Source organism: Elephas maximus, chromosome 17 (genome assembly GCF_024166365.1).
Source record: "Elephas maximus indicus isolate mEleMax1 chromosome 17, mEleMax1 primary haplotype, whole genome shotgun sequence".
NCBI classification, from domain to species: Eukaryota; Metazoa; Chordata; class Mammalia; order Proboscidea; family Elephantidae; genus Elephas; species Elephas maximus.
Window position 1 is genome coordinate 57,231,101 of NC_064835.1, and position 21,952 is coordinate 57,253,052.

The window sequence follows — 21,952 nt, forward strand, 5'->3', positions numbered from 1 at the left end:
TGAAACAAGATAGTGTACGTTTTCTAACTTTACTCAACTATTTTAATTTCTTTGTCTATTCTAAAATCTGCATTCCCTCCTTCCCTCTCCTTTTCTCTCTCCCTCTCTCTTCATGATAAACAAAAACAAAACAAACCCGCTGCCATGGAGTCTATTCCAACTCACAGCAGCCCTATAGGACAGAATAGAACTGTCCCATAGAGTTTCCAAGGGGTGCCTAGTGGCTGTGAACTGCTGACCTTTTGGTTAGCAGCTGTAGCACTTATCTACTACACTACCAGGGTTTCCTGTTCATGATCAGGTTGATCAATTTCTTTAATTTTTTCAAAGAATCAGCTTTTGATTTAATTGACCTTTTTTCATTGTTTGCATTTTTCATTTCATTGATAGCCACTCTTAATTTTCTTTCTTTTGGCTACTTAAGTTCAGAGTTTTCTTCTTTTTGAAAGTAGATAGTACAATACATTTCCCTCTAATCACTGGTAGGTGCATGTGCCATGTTTTGATTTTAATTTATTGAGATTTGGTTTGTGGCCCAAACTATGGTGTACAAGTCAGCCCTCCATATCTGCAGGTTCCACAAATGCAGAGTCAACAAACCACAGATTGAAAATATTCAGAATATATAGATCCAAAAAGCCAGAGTTGGATTTGCTGCACACTGAGCACCATGCTGAATCCATTGAAATGAAATGATGTGTAGGCATGCCTTGCTGTAGCCTTCCTCCATTTCACAGATCCTCAGTCTCCCTTCAACGCTCGTTTGAGCATTGTTGGTGTCTTATGTTATCATTATCCCTGAAACAAAACAGTACAGTATCACAACTATTTACATAGCCTTTGCACTGTGGAATCGACTCGACAGCACTCAGTTTTGTTGGTTTTGGTTTTGCACTGTATTAGGTATTATAAGTAATCTAGAGAAGATTTAAAGTATGCAGGAGGATGTACATAGTTTGTATGCAAATACTATGCCTTTTTCCATAAGGGCCTCGAGTAATGGAAAATCCTCATTTTTAATATTTCTACAACATAGATTTATAGTGTGACACCAGATAACTGATGCTAGATACCCGGAAGATATTTTTAAAAAAATCTATATTCATTTCTGATCAAAACTTTTAGAGAAACAAGAATAATTTAAATAATAAAGAATATATATCACAACTTTACATATAACTTTCTACTAGAGAAAGAAACACTAAAGGCATACCAATTGAATTCATAAATAAGAGATTATAGGAAATGTATATGACTTATATGAAATATCACAATATAATTTTACTGAAAAATATGAGATTTGATTAAATAGAAAAACGGAACCTTCTTGGGTAGAAAATGTAAAGCAAGGAAAAGTTTCATTTTCATAAAATTTTCCATACATTGACAACATCTGCAGGGAAAATCCAATGGCGTTTTTGTCATTTTACAAACTATTTTAAAGTTCATTTGGAGAAATAAAGGTCTGAGAATAGGTTGAAAAGTGTTAAGGAAGGAACAACACAATAAGGATCTGTGACCATGTATTAGACGAAATTGAAATATTCAGTAAATTTAAAATAGCTTTTTTGTTTGAAATTCCAGAAACTGATTCAAATATCTCAAGATGATGTGTAACATTTCAAAGCAGGGAGAGTAAGATTATTTATTCAGCTTATGGATAAATTGAAGCTCCATAGAACACCGGCTAATCATCTGGGGGAAAATAACTTACGCTGTATTAGTTTCCTAAGGCTGCTGTAACAAATTACTACAAACTTTGTGACTTAAAAGAAGATAAATTTATTCACTCACAGTATTGGAGCTCAGAAGTCTGAAGTCAAGGTGTCAGTGGGGCTATCCGCACTCTGAAGTTTCTAAGGCAGCATCCTTCCTTGCCTCTTTCAGCTTCTGATGACATCAAGCTTTTCTTGGTTTGTGGCAGCGTAGCTCCAATTTCTGCCTCAGTTTTTACATGGCCTTTTTCTCTGTGTGTCCTCCCCTCTTCTTACAATGATACCAGTCATTGGATTTAATCCTGAGGTTCTTAATCAATTGCATCTGCATACACCCTATTTTCATATAAGAGCCCATTGTGTGGTTCTGGGTAGACATGAATTTTTAGAGGACACTATTCAACCCACTGCATCATAGTTCAAATAAATCGCAGACTGAACTTTTTTTTTTTTTTTCTGGTCTTTAATATAGGCATATTTGTTGGGAAGGAACAGAGACACAACCAAGTTAGCTCAAATATAGGGTGTCCATTACATAAGCAAAAGTGGAATATGAGAAAAGAAAAAGAATATGTCACAAACAGAACAAATCAAAAGAGACTAAAAAAGGCCAAATACTCTTGAAAGCTTAGATTAATATAATTTCCAGTCTAAGTCGCTGAGACCATAAAATGTGATAAGTCCTTGATAACTGAATTTGTATTCTAAGGATATAATCATTTATGCAGATGATCAGAAACTTTTATAGTAAATTTCTGCAAAATGTTATTACAATATTAAAAAAAATTTGCAAAATGTTATTACTATATATATATAAACTTATAAGTACTATATAAATTATTTTATATCCATATAAATGTATTAGCCTTCTATCTTAGCCACCTAGTAATGCTGTAACAACAACAACATGCATGGGTGTCTTTAAAGGTAGGAATTTATTGTCTCACAGTTTTGGAGTCTAGGAGTCTTAATTCCACGCATCAACAAGGCTGTGCCCTCTCTGCTCTAGGAGACCATCATTCCTTTTCTTTTTCAGCTTTTGACAGCCCTGGGCATTTGTTAAACCCATAACCCATTGCTGTTCAGTTGCTTCTGACTCATAGTGACCCTAGAGGACAAAGTTGAACTGCCCCATAGGGTTTCCAAGGAGTGGCTGATAGATTTGAATTGTCGACCTTTTGATTAGTAGCTGAGCTCTTAACTATTGTGCCACCCAGGCTCCAGGCATTTCTTGGCATTCCTTAACTTGCAGACAGGACCTCACACGACATTTTGTCCTGGTGCTGTAGTGTCTGTTTTCCCTTTTTATAACGCACGGCTCAGAAGGAATTAGGTTTAGGACCCACTCTGCTCTACTATGACCTCATTAACATAACAAATACCCTATTTCCAAACAATGCCACCTTCACAGTACAAGGGCTAGGATTTCAACATCTGTCCTGGGGACACAATTCAATCCTGGAAAACACATATATGATAAATTTAAAGAGCAGGCTAAAAACAAATATATACAACATCATTTTTATATGTGGTAGAACAATAAAAGTAACTTAAGATTTTTATTTTCCATGAAAAATAAATCTGAGCCTAGAGTCTTGGATCAGGACTAGGAGGTAGTTCTTTAATAACTCTTTTTTTCTTTTTCTGATTTCTGTGTTACTGACCTGGCCACACACTCCAATAAATACTGATAGTTTTGCTGTTTAATACATCAATATTTTTCAAAACATTTAGCACAGGCTAATATATAAAATAATTTTATTTTTCTAATCTCTTTAGTATCTAGAGTTATACTCCCTTTTTTTTTCAGTTGTAATGCTGTGTATTTGTATTTTTTCTTTTTAATCAATTAACATTTCTAGCCTTTAACTATTTCCTTGATTTTCCAAGACACATTTCACAAAATAATTTTGTATCTTTTTTTTTTTTTTTAATAAAATAAGCTGGTTAGGATTCAGAAATATACGTAACTAGGAAATTATGTCAGAAATCAATAGGAACAAGCAAAGATGAAGGAGCTTTGTGTGCTGTGGGAAAGACTCTATCTGAGGGAAAAAATAATCTAGCAGTCTTAGCCAGCCTTAGCAATCAATGCGAGAGTCACATAGTAGTGGTATGTCTAGGTATATCTTCAAGGCTCTTGCTAATGCCTTTTGCAGGTATAGCTGTGTTAGTAGAATTCATTCAAGCTAAGGAGAGAAAAACTGTAGATGAAATAAATAAGAATTAACACTGGAACCTAAGTAGGCCTGTTTTGAGACTCTTTGGAAAGTGTCAAGACCAAGAGAAAAAGGGTCATTCCCTGCCCAGTTTATAACAGAGGCGTAAGCACCAGCAGGTTGTAGTTGATGCCTTAAATGAATATGGCGTAAGTAGAAAAATTGAGTTTACTCCAGAGCACAGCACCTGTGATATCAGGTCCCCAAGTGGAAAGGAGGAGAGATGACAGTTTCTGAGCAGGACAGCATCTGGTGTGCAGACAGAAGCCCAAGCAGTAAAAGCTGTGTTCCGGGTACTAACAGTGTTATTTTTCTCAGGTTTTGGGATAATGCAGTCTTTCTTTGTACTGCTTATATGTATATACCCGTTGCCGTCGAGTTGGTTTATATATATGTATGTAAAATATATATAAAAAAAAAAAAAATATATATAGTAGTTTAGAAATACACACAGTTATAAATTATAATTATACTATATATAGATATATATATCCATATATAACTATGGGTAAAAATTTCTATATATATATAAAAAACTGGGTAAAAATTTACATGAAAAATATGCATTCAATTAAGAATTTTAAAAGAAACAGAACTACGTAAATGTGCCATTAATTTTGATTGCAAAAACCTTTTAAAATGCAAACTATCAGCGCACTAAATCAACAGTAGTTGCTCAGCTTCAGATTAGCAAGAACATGCCCATAAGTCCCCATAGGTTTAAAAAAAAAAAAAAGAACAAGGCCAGTATGATGAAGAAATAAAATTTTGGACCCTGAATACTAGCAAAAGGCAGGATGACTCCACAATAAATGAGTCCCAGGGCACACACACAAAAAAAAGACAATGTGTGCAAATAATAAGAAAGTAAAATTTGAAGCCTGTTTTTTTTTTTCTCAAAATATTGACTTAAAGGGCAGACACACCAGGGATAGATTTTTGTCTCTGTCATTTACCAACTGTGCACTTTTTTCAAAATGACTTTATGTCTAAGATTCAGCCTCTTTGTCTGTAAAGTGGTATTAGTAATATCTATCTTATCAGCTGAAAACCCTAGTGGCGTAGTGGCTAGGTGCTACAGCTGCTAACCAAGAGGTCGGCAGTTCAAATCCGCCAGGCACTCCTTGGAAACTCTATGGGGCAGCTCTACTCTGCCCTATAGGGTCGCTATGAGTCGGAATCGACTCGACGGCCCTGGGTTTTGGGTTTATCTCATTGGATTGGTATAAACATTATATGAGAAAAAGTATAAAAGCCAATTAACTGAGTGGACCATAGAAAATTCTCAAAATGGGAACTCTGATTAATACAGAAATGGTTTAACTACTAATTCATAAAATTATTAATTACGATAATTATAACCATGATAAAATGAAGTGAATTCCACAGATCTGTTTGATTTCCTGAGGAAGCTTCTCCTCTTGATTTCTTATGCCACAAAAAATTATGAAACCTCTTGGATGTTTAATTAAGAATCCCTAATATCCCTGTTATAATTACAGAAAGCTCAGACTCTGTTAACATGCGGAATGCAGATCATGTTTCATAAACCCAGTTCTAAATAGGGGCAGACTCAGAGGTCCCTGAAGACAGTTACCAATCAGCAGACTGCTAAGCAGGGTAACCTCAGAATTGCATTAGAAGCTTTGATCAAACATAAAGAGCTCTTGTTAAACAGCCATAATGAAAGAACTCATTAAAGGGGGATAGGTATGTGTCTGTGTGTGGGTGTGGATGAATGAGATCACCCTCATCACTGCTCAATTAGAGAAGAGTTAACTAATTTCATCGTGTTAGTGTTGTGTTTGCAGACAGCCTCATCTCTTGCTTTGAATCCGGTCAGATAGCTAAAATTCATTAGTGTCTCATCCCCGGGGTTTAGGAGTTATTACTAAAAGTTTTTTTTTAACCTTTTATTAATTCATAATTAAAAGATATTATTCATTTGTAGGTCTACAAAGATATAGAACTCGTAACATCAATTGTACACATTTTATTGTTTTGTAGCAGTAGCGAGGATCCAGTGGTGTTTAGATTAAGGAATTAAATACTCTGCATGTTGTCTATACCATGCACTCAGAATAAGGCCAAGCACAAACATTTCCTCATTACTAGCTGAGTCTGAAACCAAATTAGTTATTATAATGACAATCTGCAAAAAAAATTTTCTTTGGTTAGCTGCAGGCATAGAGTGATCTACTTTTTCAATCCTTTTCCTCTGGTTCCATCTTTTGAAACCAAAATTCTTATCATAAATCAGCTATTTCATCTTCCATTTTCTTTTTCTTATTATAACATAGTAAGATCAAAATAAAGAGCCCTGGTGGCACACTGGTTAAGCTCTTGGCTGCTAACCAAAAGGAGAGGGGTCGAATCCATGAGCTGCTCTATGGGAGAAAGATGTAACAGTCTGCTTCCATAAAAATTACAGCCTTGGAAATTATGAGGCAGTTCTACTCTGAGCCAGAATTGACTTGACAGCAACGAGTTTTTTGTTTTGTTTCATTTTTGCTTTTTGGTTAAGATCAAAACTCAGCAACATATTCCATAATTGTACAAGTTACTTTAAAGCCAAAGATGATGAGGCCAAAACTAAACTGTTAACTGATGTACAGAACCATTATGTTAGAAATTGAGATGCTTTTGGATGACGAACAAATGTTCAAAATCAGGCTATAAATTTTAAATCCTACAAATAATAGTGTAATTCCCAAATAATTCATGGTATAATATTGAACCCCTAAGAGTAGAAGACTTGCCAATGATAATGGAGAAGTAAATTATAAACATACATTACTATGATTTGCAATTTCACAAGTTACACAAATGCCACACATTTAACGTTTTGCTAGAGGTCTTTCATTGAAATATATCAAAAGACACATATCTTAATAATCTCTCTTTACCTAATACTCTCACCTTTATTCTTTCAACTGCCCTAGTTTTTTCTGTAACAACCTTCAGGAATCTTTCTTGAACTTGTTGGAAATGTTCTGCTTCTCAAACAAGACACCCCATGAGAACCTCCTCATTTTGTCTCTGGAAATTTTTTGATAGCACCAAACACAGTTAATTCTTGGTAAAGTAGAGGGTCAGCAAAAAAGAGGAAAAGCCTCAACAAATGGATTGATATAGTGGTGCAGGACTAGGCAGTGTTTCAATCTGCTGTACATAGGGTTTCTGTGAGTTGGAAACAACTCAATGACACCTAACAACAACACAACTAATATTTTCTTATTTGCATTAATTTTTTATTAATGTGACTCCCCCTTAGAATGTAAACTCCGTGAAGGCAGGAATTAAGCCTGAGTTCCCATATTATTGATTCTTTGGTGCCTTTCAAAGTGCCTGGAATCCAAGGAACTTGAGAAATATGTATTAAGGTATAAAAATATTTATGTCATTTACTGACATTAAAAAGAGTGAGATCTCTGTGGAGTGCCTCAGTTCAGGGACAGAAGAGTTAAGTTTACTGTACACATTTTAAGTTCATATATATGGCAGAAATTCATGAAAAAAATTAAAGTTTTCACTAGGGAGACAAAATATACATAAACGAGAGTTTTCTGGGCTAGAGATATATTTAAGTATACGGGAACTAATGAAATCCCATAAAGAATTCAATACTTAAGTAAGAAACCCAGAAGCCATCGAAACAGCCTAACTCAAATCATTAGTAGGCTGAAAGTATTATATGAAAAATGAATGCTGAATTCTTCTGACTTCAGCTTATAGAGTTGGAAGTGTGGATTCTACCTTTACAACAAAAAGATTCAGAATAACTTTAAATACACACTTTTTTTTTTTTTTTAACTCTTTGAGAGCATAAGTCACAGAAGAGAAACTAGACCGAAATGAAAAAGAACCAAGGGTCTGCCAGGAGAGATGGAATTCAACACTTGCTCGCCTGGGAGAGATGGATGTAACTGAACACAGTAGTTCATGTAGAATTATTGATGACTTTTTTTTTTTTTTTTACTGAAAGTGGAAAGCAAGTTGGTAGACAGCGGGAAGCCCTAGGGCCCAGGAACTTATGGGAATCCAAAGTTTCTGCTGAGTCTTTTTCCATGAACCCCACGGGATTCAAAGAAGAGGGAATTCTTCTCTCACAGCACTACTCTATAAGAAGTATTCAGGAAAGTTCTTCAGTCAGAAATAATATGCTATCAGACTATAACCTGGGTCTACACTGGATCTAAGAAAAAAAGAACATAGGAAATAGAATAAAAAAAGGAAAATAAAATTATGTTCCCTATTTTATTTTATGTTACTGTTAGTGATACCTGTCTGTGTATAGCAAAAATAGGGGCATTCTGTGGTGTATTTATACCATCTGTAAAAATAAACAATATGACAACAGATCAGATGATGAGAAGAAGGTTGTAGAAGTATTAAAAGGGCCTTACTCTATATTGAAAGCGGTATTATTTGAAAAGAAGTTTGAATTTAATTAAATCATATCCATAATTACATAGAATGTGAATCGTTTAAACATAAAAGTTAAACAGAGATTATCAGACTGGGTAAAATACAGGGTTAAACTGCCTACCAGAAAATCATTTTAAATATAAAGGCGCAAATAGGGTAAAAGGAAAAAAGAGGAGAAATATATATAAATATCAGATAAAGTATTTTTCTGCAAGAACCAGTATGATATCCACGTCCTAATCCCTAAAATCTGTGAATGTGCTTTCTTACATGGCAAAAAGGACTTTGCAGATGTGATTAAGTAGAAGATTTTAAGAGAATGAGATTATTCTGAATTCTATGTAGGCCCCATGTAATCACAAGGATCCTTTAAAAGACGGAAGAGGGAGGCAGAAGATGTAGAGTAGGAAACATGATTCTGGAATCAGAGGTCACAGTGAGTAACAGATATGAAGATGCCCCACAGCCGGCTTTGGAGGGGAATGAAGAGACCAAGAGCTAAGGAATGCAGCTGGGCTCTAGAAGCTGGGAAAAGCAGGGAAATGGATCTTCTCCTTGATCCTTCAGAAGAAATGCAGATTTGACGACACCTTGATTTCATTCCAGTGAAACTGATTTCTGAATTCTGATCTCTAGAATTCAAATTTGTGTCACTTTGAGTCATTAAGTTTGTGGCAAATTGTTACAACAGCGATAGGAAATTAATACAATTTTAGAACAAGGAATATTGCCATGAGTAAAGGTGACATTACATAATACCCATAAAACATACTAATCTTAATTGTATATGAGCTTAACAATTAGTCTTTAATGCAAAAACTTAAAGAACTTAAAAAAAGAAAAAGTCACTATTTTAGTCCTCATAGACTTCAAAACTCTGTTTTCAACAATTAACTGTTCAAGTAGATAGAAAATCTGTAATAATATAGAAGACCTGAACAGCACTATCAAAGAACTATACTGACACGTATATAACATTCTGTCCAATGATAGCAAAATATATTTTACTTTCCAAGAGCATGTGGAACATTCTCCAAGAGAGACTACATTATGGATCATCAAATGAACCTCAGCCATTAAAAATATATATATATATATAAATGTGTTCTCCAATCATAATATAATTAAACCAGAAATTAGCAAAAAATGATATCTGGAAAATACCTAAGTACATTTAATAATTACTATACTTTTAAATGGGGCTGTAGTGGCACAATGGTTAAGAGCTCAGCTGCTAACCAGAAGTTGGCAGTTTGAATCCACCAGCTGCTCCTTGGAAACCCTATGGCAGCTCTATTCTGTCCTACAGGGTTGTTATGAATTGGAACCAACTCAACAGTAACAGGTATGGCTTTGGTTTGGACACTTCTAAATAACTCACAGATCTAAAAAATGTCTCAAGAGAAATTAAAAAATATTTTAAATTAAGTAGAAATAAAAGTACAACATATCAAAATATGTGGAGTGAAGCTAACATAGTGCTAAGAGGTATATTTATAAGGTTAAATGCTTATGCTTGAAAAGAATAACAGTCTCAAACTAAAAATCCAAGCTTCCATTTTGACTACAAAAATGAAATAAAGGATAATAAAATAAAAACAAAGCGTAATAACACCGTAACAAGAAGAAGAAAAAAAATACAGAACAGAAATCAATGATAGAAAGAGGAAAACAATAGAAATAATCAGTGAAACAAAGTCTGTTTCTTTGAGAAGATCAATAAAATTTTGAAATCTCTATCCAATCTGACCAAAGAATGGGGGTGAGGGGAGAGGGAGAAGAAGACACAAAATGTAATATTTGAAACAAAATAGGGAATATCACTTCAGGTCTTACAGACATTAAAAGGATAACAAGGAGACACTATAAACAACTCTACACCCATAAATTTGACAGCTTAGGTGAAAAGGACCTATTCCTTAAAACCCACAAACTACCAAACATTCTCTCATCAAGGAATAATCTGAATGGTTCTATACATATTAGAGTCACTGGGATATTAAATTTTTAGCAAAAAAGTTTCCAAGAAAGAAAACTCCCAGTCCACATGATTTTGCTGATAAAGTTTACTAAACATTAAATTAAGAAATAGTACCAAGTATAAACATTATACAAGTATATACAATACCCTGGGGTGACAGAAGTGGTTTGTGATCAGCTGCTAACCTAAGAGTTGGTGGTTTGAACCCACCCATAGAAGAAAGGCCTGACAATCTACTTCTGTAAAGATTAGGGCCAAAAAACTCTATGGAGCAGGTCTACTCTGTAACATATGTGATCGTCAGGAGTCAGAATCAACTTGACAGCAATGGGTTAAACACAATAAAAATAAACAAAGTAAAATAAACAAATACATACATTCATGACTACATTTTGAATCCACCCCCATTGGACCATCTCAACTGCCATCCTCTCCTCTTCCATGGACCTTCTATCCATCATTTGTATTACTTCTATGGCACCCTAAATGGTGCTCCTGGGTACAGTATTGATTCTTCCAGCATCAAAAGACACAAATGTATGTTTGTGCACTTAGTACACAGGTATCAGTTTATGTAACTTAATATTTCACACACTTCCTATTGCATTTAGAATAAACTCCAATTTCTCAATCTTGGCTCCAAACATTGAGGGCCAAACCTTGCTTCCTATCTGACCTAATCTTCTTCCATTCTTTTTTTGGCTCACTAAGTCTCTTACACCCTGGCGAATCTGTAATTTATTCAAATTATTCAAGATTATGTCTGTCCCAGGGAAGATCTATCTATAATCCTCTTTTTCATTCTGCAAATGATTAACTTCTTCCATTTCTTAGGTCAAAGTTTAATTTTGTTTCCTCATAGGGAATCTTCCATGGCTACTCTGCTCAAATTACGTTTCTACCCGAAGTTCTTGTTTATTTTGTCTAATTTATTACAAATCTAAAGTATAAAATATATCTGTCTGCTATGGAAAAAGCACAATATTAGTCCTTTCTCTGAGACAACTAAATCTAAAATGAGAAACAACAATCTTCAAGGAAGCATAAGAATTAATTAGAGCAAAATTTAATAGTAAATCATTGGCTCCTAGAGTGCTTTGCTATTTTCAGTGGTTTACAAGTAGATCACTCAAGGTAGTAATAACTATGTTGTTTGCAATTTAAATATCAATTGCTTAAAGAAAGGAAAAATTCAGAGGCAAGGATAAAAAGTCCAAAGATTCTGAAAAGGGTGTAGTTTTACCAATTTTCATCAATATATTCATTCACTTCTCCATAGATTTTTTTTTTTTTTCTATCCTAAGCACATGCTGTATTTAATATCTAGTTGTGTTGTTTTCATATTGGGAGTACTGGCAAAAGTCATATCTAGAAATGAAACATTCCTTTGTTAACCTGCAGGTTCTATGAATATAGATGATGGATAGATGATAGATAGATGGATGTAGATAACCCCACTACTGCCGTCGAATAGATCTCCAAGGTTCTTCTCTACTCAGTCCATGGCCCTGGAGTTTAGTAATTTTCCAATTTATTATCTTGGATTCCTTGGTTTATAGTCATATCTTTAAGGAATAATATTTTTATATCCTTTTTACTAATTTTGAAATATTTCATTTTTTTTAAGTTTTCTAATCATACTGGCTTTTTATTACAAAATATATAACAGAAGATGAATAGCCATCACCAGAAATCCTGTCTAGGAAGTGAATACAGTACTTTCCAAGGCTTTGTCTTACTATGGGAGGGATGTGAGTATGATTTTAATTGTACGAAGGCTAGTTAGGTTATGTAATATGAGGATTTATTTATTTGATGTGCACAATCCATGGATTCAGGTTTGATAAAAAAAAAAAAAAAGATCAACTAGTTAAAACAGTCTAGTTGCTCCAGCTACCATATTGAATCTAGAATCTCTGATAAGTTTGCTTATCAAAGTAAATTAAATGCAATACTAAAATTCTATTCGCCATTCTTGGTCAAGCACTCTCATATTCTATTTTTACCTATATACCTCAGAGCTTTAGTTATTGTCTCCACGGTAATTTGTAAAATTTCAACAGGTATTTGGAAATATAAGATTTGTTCTCTAGGATTTGATTTGAATTTGCCTATTGTGCTATTCTCATATTTATGCCAGTTTATATATCTGGAAAGAAAGATGCTTAGCAAGTGGTGCAAGTTGAAGATAATTGCCTTCCCCCTGCAATTTATTATTTTCAGTGATAAAAATACAGACTTTTCAAAGCAAAGGAGTGGGCCTGGGGGGAGAAGGCTGTAGTGCTGATGGCTGGAGAATAGTCTTATTGTCTGGAGGAGAAAAAGTTGTTTAGATTTTCTGGAAAGGCTCATTGGCAGGATAGAGTGGTGGTAGTCTATGTTCTCCAGGCTGTCCAAACTTACCCCTCCTCATTCTTAGGTGTTTTCTAACTCATTGGTTAAATTTACCTAAGAGACCTTGCAAGATTGTGAGTTGAAAAGTTCTGAGTCAACATCCCAATGTATAATAATTTCTGATTTGTTTGTGAACTAACTCTTCTCCAGGGTGGCAAAATATAAAATATAACTTTAGAATGGTAAAGACAACCTTTAGGCTTCAGTCTATGGTCTGAGAATTTTCCTTCTCTTTCTTTTGAACTAATATTACCAGAACAACCACTCTAGTCCACAGTATTCAAAGACCTCATAGACTTTATTCTATGAAGGAGTGTCTCTGTTTTCCAAGCTTGTCTTTCCTGAAGAGGCACGTTATTTCTGGTGCCATGTTGTTGACAATTTGATTAGCTTTTTCCCAAGTATCTCATAGATATCCAGATTCCCATCACTGATTCCTAATTGAATTTTTCATCACATTCACTACAAAATGGGGGGAAAAAAAAAACTTTGCCTCCAGAGCCTGTTGTCTTTAATCCACTACCAGTATTGGTTTCTCTGTGGGTCAAGTCCGTTGACTGAGTGCACCACCACGATCTCATTGGTAACTGAAACTGCCAGAATTAATTTATTTTATTTTTTTCCTTAGTCACTCCATGTTCAAAGATCTGGAGTGAAATATTGTAATTGTTAAATTTAAGTTCAGACCTCTTGCAAGGTGATAGAGAAATTGCATAACTGGAATTAGCATGTGGAACAAGGGCTGGGGAACTGACCTTCACAGGTTGCATACAACGTAAAAGGGTCTGTGAAGCTTGATAGACAAAGCACTCAGTGAATGTCTACTACAGTTGATAGATCTTTTTTTGTAATAGGGTTCTTGAAATGATTCCAGAGCAATTTTCTGCAGACTTTCAAGTGTATATAAGTATGTATATATGTGTATATATATGAAGGAAGTGAATAAAATAAATTCATTACATAGATTTATGGGCCATTCATTCTACATGAAGAATTATAGGTGGAGCCTAATAAAAATACAAAAGATTTGAATTTTTCTGAGTTTGTTTCTTATTATGTTTAAATAGGTTTAATATCAATGTTTGGATTATTATTAATATTAATCCTTAATAGTTATTTGGGAGTAAATCTTTATAATCTAATTTTTCTAAAGAAGCATGAGTCATTTTTATAAAGGTGTGTGAATGTGTGCATATATATGCAAATTTGGGTGTATGACTAAAAGCATCTACTCATTAAACTATATTTTGAAAAGACCATCTTCTTACCCAATTTCTAATAAATTATTTTAAAGCTATTTACAAAATTCCCTCAAATCTAGTCTTCTCCTTTCTGACTTTTATCCTTCCTTTCCAATTTCTCTTCCTCCCATGATGGAAACCAAATAGGTGGACCGTAAAAATTTTATAAAGCATCGCAATGTTGTAAGTAGATCTTCTTAAACCTTATCTGATCATTCTGAAATGCAGATATAACATGACACACCTACTTAAAAGAAAGACCCATTAAAATATGGCAAAAAATCTTTATGGTAACCTTCAATGGAGGAAATTTTTATTCATTCACTCATTTATTTATTTTGTTACTGTTCTCAAGCTCTGTAAACACCTCTTCCACATCATTTTTTCTAAGCTACAGGAAATGTTGGAGAAGTCATATAGCCACAGAAGGAGTTCTATGAAATAATTCTAAGCCCACAAATGAAGAGTATTAGATCTAAAATTTGTTACTTTGGGCAGATTTTGGGTTGGTTAGGTGCACGATTGGGAATGAAAATAAACATGTACTGGCATCAAAAATTCCCATAATTTATTGCACTTGGCTGCAGACAAAATATATTTTCATCTTAAGAAATAAATACTAGGCTAAATAATTTCTGTAGTGTCTCTGATAGCAAAAAATTTAAATTTACATGAAGTAGGATGGACTTCATTTTCTGTAATTAATCCATGTCTTGTCACTATTATACTAATATTATGTTACAATTACTTTTCTATTACTAGTCTCAAGTAGTATTCCATTCTTGAATCACTCAGAAGGTATGTCATTGTATTGCCATTATAATGCTGACTACAAAAGTTTTCCCATGACCTGCCATAATTATCTAACACATTAAACTCTTGCTTTGAACATACCAACCATAGTACTGCTATTTTTTCCCAAATTAAAGTTTTCCGTAATTATATGTTATCAGATTATATTTATTAATATTACAAAAATTTAGAACATTACTTGGAGTTAAAAATAATTAGAAAACTAATTCTAATTATAATCACACAATTAAATATCTCTCATATATTGTAAGATATACTGACATCTTATAACCATCTATAAACAATAGACCATTCATGCCAGCATTACTATCTCCTTGGCTATGACAAAGGGCAGTTATTTCCTTTTGAAGGGCTTTAATATTTTATACAGTCAATATCATTATTGCATAATTACCTTCATTTAAATCATAATTCATGAGAATTTGTAGACTTTGAAGGCTCCGATTAATGTTCTCTGCTTACACAAATATTCTCTTCTGCATTGTGTGTTTTGTTTTGTTGAGAGGATATTTCTCAGATTAGTGTTACTGTTCTTTTCTTTATAAGGTCCATGGTTAGAAATTATAGATTTTGTTAATGATTTGACAAAATTATCATAGGAAAAAATTCTGAATGCATGAGTGTGATCTATGATTAAACATATAAAGAACATTTGAAGTACTTCTATAATTTCCCTTGCAAATTTAATTGTAAGTCATTTTTTCCCAGACACTTTCCCTTTAAAATTAAGCTGCAATATAAAATACTTTTCATACACTTTATTTTTAAGGCTGAGGGAAGTTAAATGATCCTGAAATAATTCTTAGCAAATTAAGCGCTGTAGTTTGCTAAGAGATATACGTGGAAGCAAGTGCTGGACAATATGGATTATAGACTATTTTTACAAAACCACAGTGTTAGTGCTTTGAATTGCTCTAAGGTATTTTTAAACTAAGGTTTCAAAAAGTCTACTTGGGAGACTAATTAAATAGCTTTTTGGTAATTAGCATATCAATGCTCTGTATACAGAGAGATGATGGCAATGTATGTAAAACTGTTTTTCTTATCCAAACACAAATTAATCTATACTCACACAAAAGTAGAAAATTTTGGTGAGTAAATTTTTAAAAAAAAACAAACAGTATGTAAGCCCACTCCTGTATTCTTTTTCTTAATTATACACATATCTAAAAATACATACTGAACAGCAGAACCACAACCAGTGAACTAGATTTTTCTCTGCTTTTAGCACCATCTAGGGCTTTGCCCCAAGATTCATTGGCTTTGACCCACAAATGGTAATAATTTTTATCGAAGGCAAGTTTCTTAACTTCAATCAACTCTAAAGCCAAAACGAAACCTATTGCCGTCGAGTCCATTCCAACTCATTTTATGGGGCAAGCAACTTTAGCTATGTTAAACGAAAAACAAAGTTACTGAAATATCAGAGAATAATAGACTCACTAGGAAATCTGGTGAAACAGATTAGGAAATGAGCAGGAAGCAAAGTCCCCAGGACCACGTTAATGTCGGAACTACAACAATGTTGTCTTAGTCATCTAGTGCTGCTACAACAGAAATACCACAAGCAGGTGGCTTTAACAAAGAGAAATTTATTCTCTCACAGTTCGAGAGGCTAGAAGTCCACATACATGGTGCCAGCTCCAGGGGAAGGCTTTTTCTTTCTGTAGGCTCTGGGAAAAGGTCCTTGTCATCAGTCTTCCCCTGTCCAGGAGCTTCTAAGCACAGGGACCTTGGGTCCGAAGGACACACTCCCTTCCTGGTTCTGCATTCTTGGTAGTAGGAGGTCCCCTGGTCTCTTTGCTAGGTTCTTTCTTTTAAATCTCAAAAGAGATTGATTTAAAACAGAATCTAATCTTGTAGATTGAGTCCTGCCTCATTAACATACCTGCCCCTAATCCTGCCTCATTAACATCATAGAGGTACAATTTACAACATATAGGAAAATCACATCAGATGACAAAATGGTAGGCTTTCACTCAATACTGAGAATCACAGCCTAGTCAAATTGATACACATTTTTGGGGTTCACAATTCAATCCATAACAAATGCCTTCTTTGAACATTCTTATTTTGTTTTGTTTGCATTTTTGATGGGACCATACATTACATAATGTTCTAAATACTTGTCATTTAATATCTCCAGCACATCTTTTCATTTTCATAATTAATCATCTATAGTAGGTCTCTTAACTAGTACCTAATTTACTCACAAGAGTGACGCTTGTTCTTCTTCTCTAACAAACTTTTAAAACTGAAGTCCCTAGACTAATTACCCCAGGTAAAAGATGACTCTGTACTGCTCTGACAAGTCCCCTGTTACTTCCCATGTGTTAGCGAGCATATTTATGCTAGGCATATGCACTACAGTATGAAGTGATAAGGGTGTAAACCAATGAAATATGAGCTTGAAAGAAATTCTGTTTTATGAAAGCAAAGGTGAACGGGAAACAGATTGTAAAAGATGCTTAGAGAAGTGCTGAAATTTTAGGCAGATAAGATAGGCACCTGTAAAACCCTATAGAAAGCATAAAATCTAGAAACTTTCTGCCCTTAATTGATTTATAGTTCTCTTCTAAAGAGCTGGACATCTGTCTCTCCATTCTGAAGTTCCAGGATGAAGCCTCTTTGCTTCTTCTTATCTCCCACTGCAAGTGTTATGTTTTTTCAGTCATTCAGATTTGAGGCTATCTAGTTTACCTGTTCAGATATCTGCCAAATTTGCTAAGGATGGCAAATCCAGATAGCCTGTCACGACCTCAGACAGTAAACCTACAGACAGCATTCCTTCTTTATAGATACTTTAGTTCAGCCTTCTCTGAAAGAGAGAAGCTATGAGGTTTTAGTTCAGGCTTTGAATACTGGAAAGCATTCCCTGTGTGTCATAGCCTGGAATCAGCAGGTGAGACAGTAGGCTGCTGGCTCACAGGATGCAGAGGACAATGAATCCAAAGATTGGCAGGTAAAAAGGCAGGCCACTAGCTTAAGTCCCAAGAACTGGAGGTCACATGACAACAAACCAGATGCAGGATCCAGAGAAACAAGCGAGTGTTTTCAAAAGGTATATATATATATAGGATACAGGCCACACCCCTGAGAAAACTTCCCTTGCAATTGATTGGCTGATCACATCAGATCACATCATGGAGGATGACTATATCATTATGTACCTGCCAAACCACTGAGAATCATGGCTCAACCAAGTTGACACACAACCTTAACCATCACAGTCCACCCCTTGTCAGCTTGGCACCTATATACATCTCCTTAAACCATACACAATCTTTAAATAAAGACAATTACAAACTCGTACTTGCACCTAACATGACACAGCAAACATGCTTACAACCGGGAAAGCACTATCCCTGTTTATACCTTATATTTTATAAGTGAAGAAAACAAAAATATTTGATGCACACATATAAGGAAGAAATTCTCATAACAATTACAGTCCTCCTTTCTGCAACTGATTGTGTGGCCATACCTGGTATTTAGAGCTACCTTCTTCCAGCACCCAACGCAGATTCTCTTTGCCCTCAGCAAGCACTTCAGCTAGTCGTGGTTCTTTGTCTAGTGGGGTGGCCCAAACCTTCATTCCTGAAGGGTTTGGGCCATTAGTAATCATGTCAGAATTGGGTTGCTGTAGTTTTCCATTGACTTTAATCACAGGGTATGGTAGTCCTAAGAGAAGCCCTAAGGGATCTCCTGTATTCCAGACATACACTTTTTTACTTTCATTATGTAACATCAGTTTGATTTCCCTTTGGTAGTCAGGAGCAATCGCATCAGCCAATATGGTAACTCTTTTCTTTGCCTGCTGATCCAGGGGCATGCGAAGCCCAAGGTGGCCAGGTAACATTTTCAAGTTCCATTTCAGTAGAATTCATATTGTGTCCTCAGGTGGGAGAATTCCTCCCGTTGAAACTAATATCCCTGGGCCCTCAGAGTATAGGGTCATGAGAACAGAAAGCAAAAAAATTGTGAGTAAGCCACTAGAGGTAATAGTGAGTGGTGCCACTTCCATTTCCACCCCTTGATTTCTGGAACTGTGAATCCTGGCTATGGAAGAAATAGTACCATATATTAGATACTGGTTTAGAGACTATACAGACTACTGGAGAACCTTGCCCCAACTCTGCAAGATATTGCCACATAGCTGACATTGTAATTAGGTCTTTAGAAGCCATTTCATCATTCTATCAAGCCAGCTGCTTCAGGATGATGGAGCACATGGTAAGACCAGTGAATCCCGTGAGCATGGGCCCATTGCTGCACTTCATTTGCTGTGAAGTGAATTCCTTGATCTGAGGCAATACTGTGTGGTATACAAGAAATAGGGCTTTCTTTCAAGGCACAAGTGGAAACTTTGAAATCATTTATGTGGTGTTTGAGCTTTGACTCTGAAGCTCTGAGTTCATCTCCTTCTTTCACCACTTTGTCTTGTGAAAGTAGGAGCAACCAACCAGCTTCCCTATACTTCTCATTAAGACAAAATTGTAGAAAACTATCAAGCATGCAATCACCCAGAGCCTTGCTTCTCAGGAATACTTGATATATTGGTGGTGATATTTTGCATATCAATATATCTACCTCATACGATGGATTGACAGTGACCTCTCTACTACTGGAGATAGAGTCATCAGTGCCTTTAAGACTAGTCAGACTTGAGAACCAATTTATCCTTATGATTTTGTTTCTCTACACCCACCCTTTGCACCAAATGTCTTAGTATGGTTCTCTAGAGAAGCAAAACCAGTGAAGTATGTATGTATATGTATATATATACATATACACACATTTATGCACATATGTATGTTATTTATCTCAAGGACATGGCTCACATTGTTATCGAGGCTAGCAAGTCACAAGACTGTAAGTCAGGTGTCAGGCTGAGGCCTTCTACTGACTCACGTAACTGCAGAGGCTGATGAACTCAAATCGACAGGTAAGACAACAGGCTGGTGGTTCACTGGCTGTGGAGGCTGATGGTTACCAAGATCAGTAGAGAGTATGGCAGGTCACTGGCTTAAGTCCCAAGAACCAGAAGTGAGTTAATGGTGATTCAGATGTACCATCCAGAGAAGCAAGGGAGCTTTGCCAGAATGTGGATATTATATTGGGCGTAGGCCACACTCCTGAGGACACTCCCCTTACAACTGATTGGTTGATCACATCAGATCACATCATAGAGGATGACTACATCCTTACCTAACTGCCAAACTACATCATTCTATAACTGCCAAATCACTGAGGATCATGGCCCAGCCAAGCTGACACACAACCTTGACCATCACACTCTGTTTCTAGTGTCTCAGCCTTAATTGAAGATGCTGCAGAATAAAGCCCAGAACTGTTCAGTCCATGCATATCGACGTAGGAATTTACTTCAGATATTAACACCAAGTGATGTCATTACTGTATTTACAATAATTTCATCCTAACGAGAGAGGTGAAAAGAAGAGTCCGGAATGAGATTTCCAACCTTGTTACTTATTTTTTGCTTTCTTGTTTTATATTAAAATCTTTAATTCATCTAAATGTGTGTGTTTGTATTTGTATCCTAGTTAATTGTCTGAAAATTGAGCCACTTTTTATGATTCCATTTGTTAAATAATTCATAATTCTCTCTTTAAAGAGAGCTGTACATTCAACATATGTTTAAATAGTTTTACATGTTGGAATTTTTTAAGCTTTGCATTTCTTTCCATTTATCTGCCTTATCAGAAAGAGAAGCGTGACACTAATGCAGCAATTATACTTTGTTAGAACATTTTTTTAAAGAAAAAAATATTTAGCTCATTGTCCCCTATTTTGAATACTTTCCCTATGGAAGTTTTCTTCATATTGTGTTTACAGCCGTCTCCTTTTTGAATAACTGTCCCCATCAGAGAGTTGTTCAGACTACTAGATATTGCTTATTTTGTCACACTAATCAAGTTAAAGTAGTTTAGTCAATAATGATTATGACTGAGACTTTTAAATTGCTATAGGGCGTAAATGAATCATCTCATGATAAGCCCATACATCTTGTGAAAAATCTTTAGTGGGTTAGGAACAATGAGTAGCTCATTCTCATTCAGAAAGAAGAAGTTAACATTCTATCTGACGCACAAAAAATCCATATCAGAGGAAGAATTAAATAACAGGAGCAATAATAATAATATCTAACTTTCAGGTATGCTTATTTTATACTAGATATGATTTCAAAGATTTATATCCATTAGTTCATCTAATTCTCACAATAAACTAGCAAGGAATTACTCTTACTTATAAATGAGGAAAGAGAGCTATAAAGACATTCAATAACTTACCTACTGTACATGAAAAATATTCAGACCCTATCATTTATTCTAGTGGATATGCCTCTGGCCCCTATTCTCTTATTAAAAGTGAGATCCTCTTAATGAAAATACACTGTTGGCTCCTAAGGAAGTCAAAGAAGCTACATTTAAGCTCCTTCTAGCTCTTTTCAGTAGACCCTTCATCAAGAATCTGTGATGAAGATATATATGTGTGTAGGTGTGTGTGCACATGTGTGCATGTATGTACTAAAAGTAGCATATAAATTTTGGAGAGGTAGAGTTAAAGTTTTTAAGCCCCCTGCTTCATCCAGGAAGAATTTGAAAATATCAGTTAAGATTAAATTTTCTAACTCAAAAAGACATGTTGTTGTCTTTAGAATCACAACTAAACTATTAAATAACATCTAACTCCTAAATTAACAGAGGGAAATGGAAATATAAAAACATTAATTAAAAACTTTTGAGGAAAAATATGCAGCATAAACAGACAAAATGATAAGAAAACCAGTGTGGAAAAAATGTACACAAAATATCAATTTAGTAGTGTTTGTAATATTTGTATTAACAATAAATGGACAACTTAGTCTAATTAGGAAAAAAAAAATTGTCCAACAGGATACAAAGAGAGAAATTATAAAAGAGACATACCTGAAATATAAAGAATTTAAAATGTTGAAAGTAAAATGATGAAAAATATAGACCAAGAAAAACAGTAATAAAAACAAAGCTGTTGTAATTTTGAGGCAAAAAAATAGGAATTGGAAATAGAATGGAAATTTACAATAATGACAGGTTCAACTTTTTAGAGAGATACACGTGCATATACGTGTTATGAAATCTCTTCAAAATCTGACAGAAA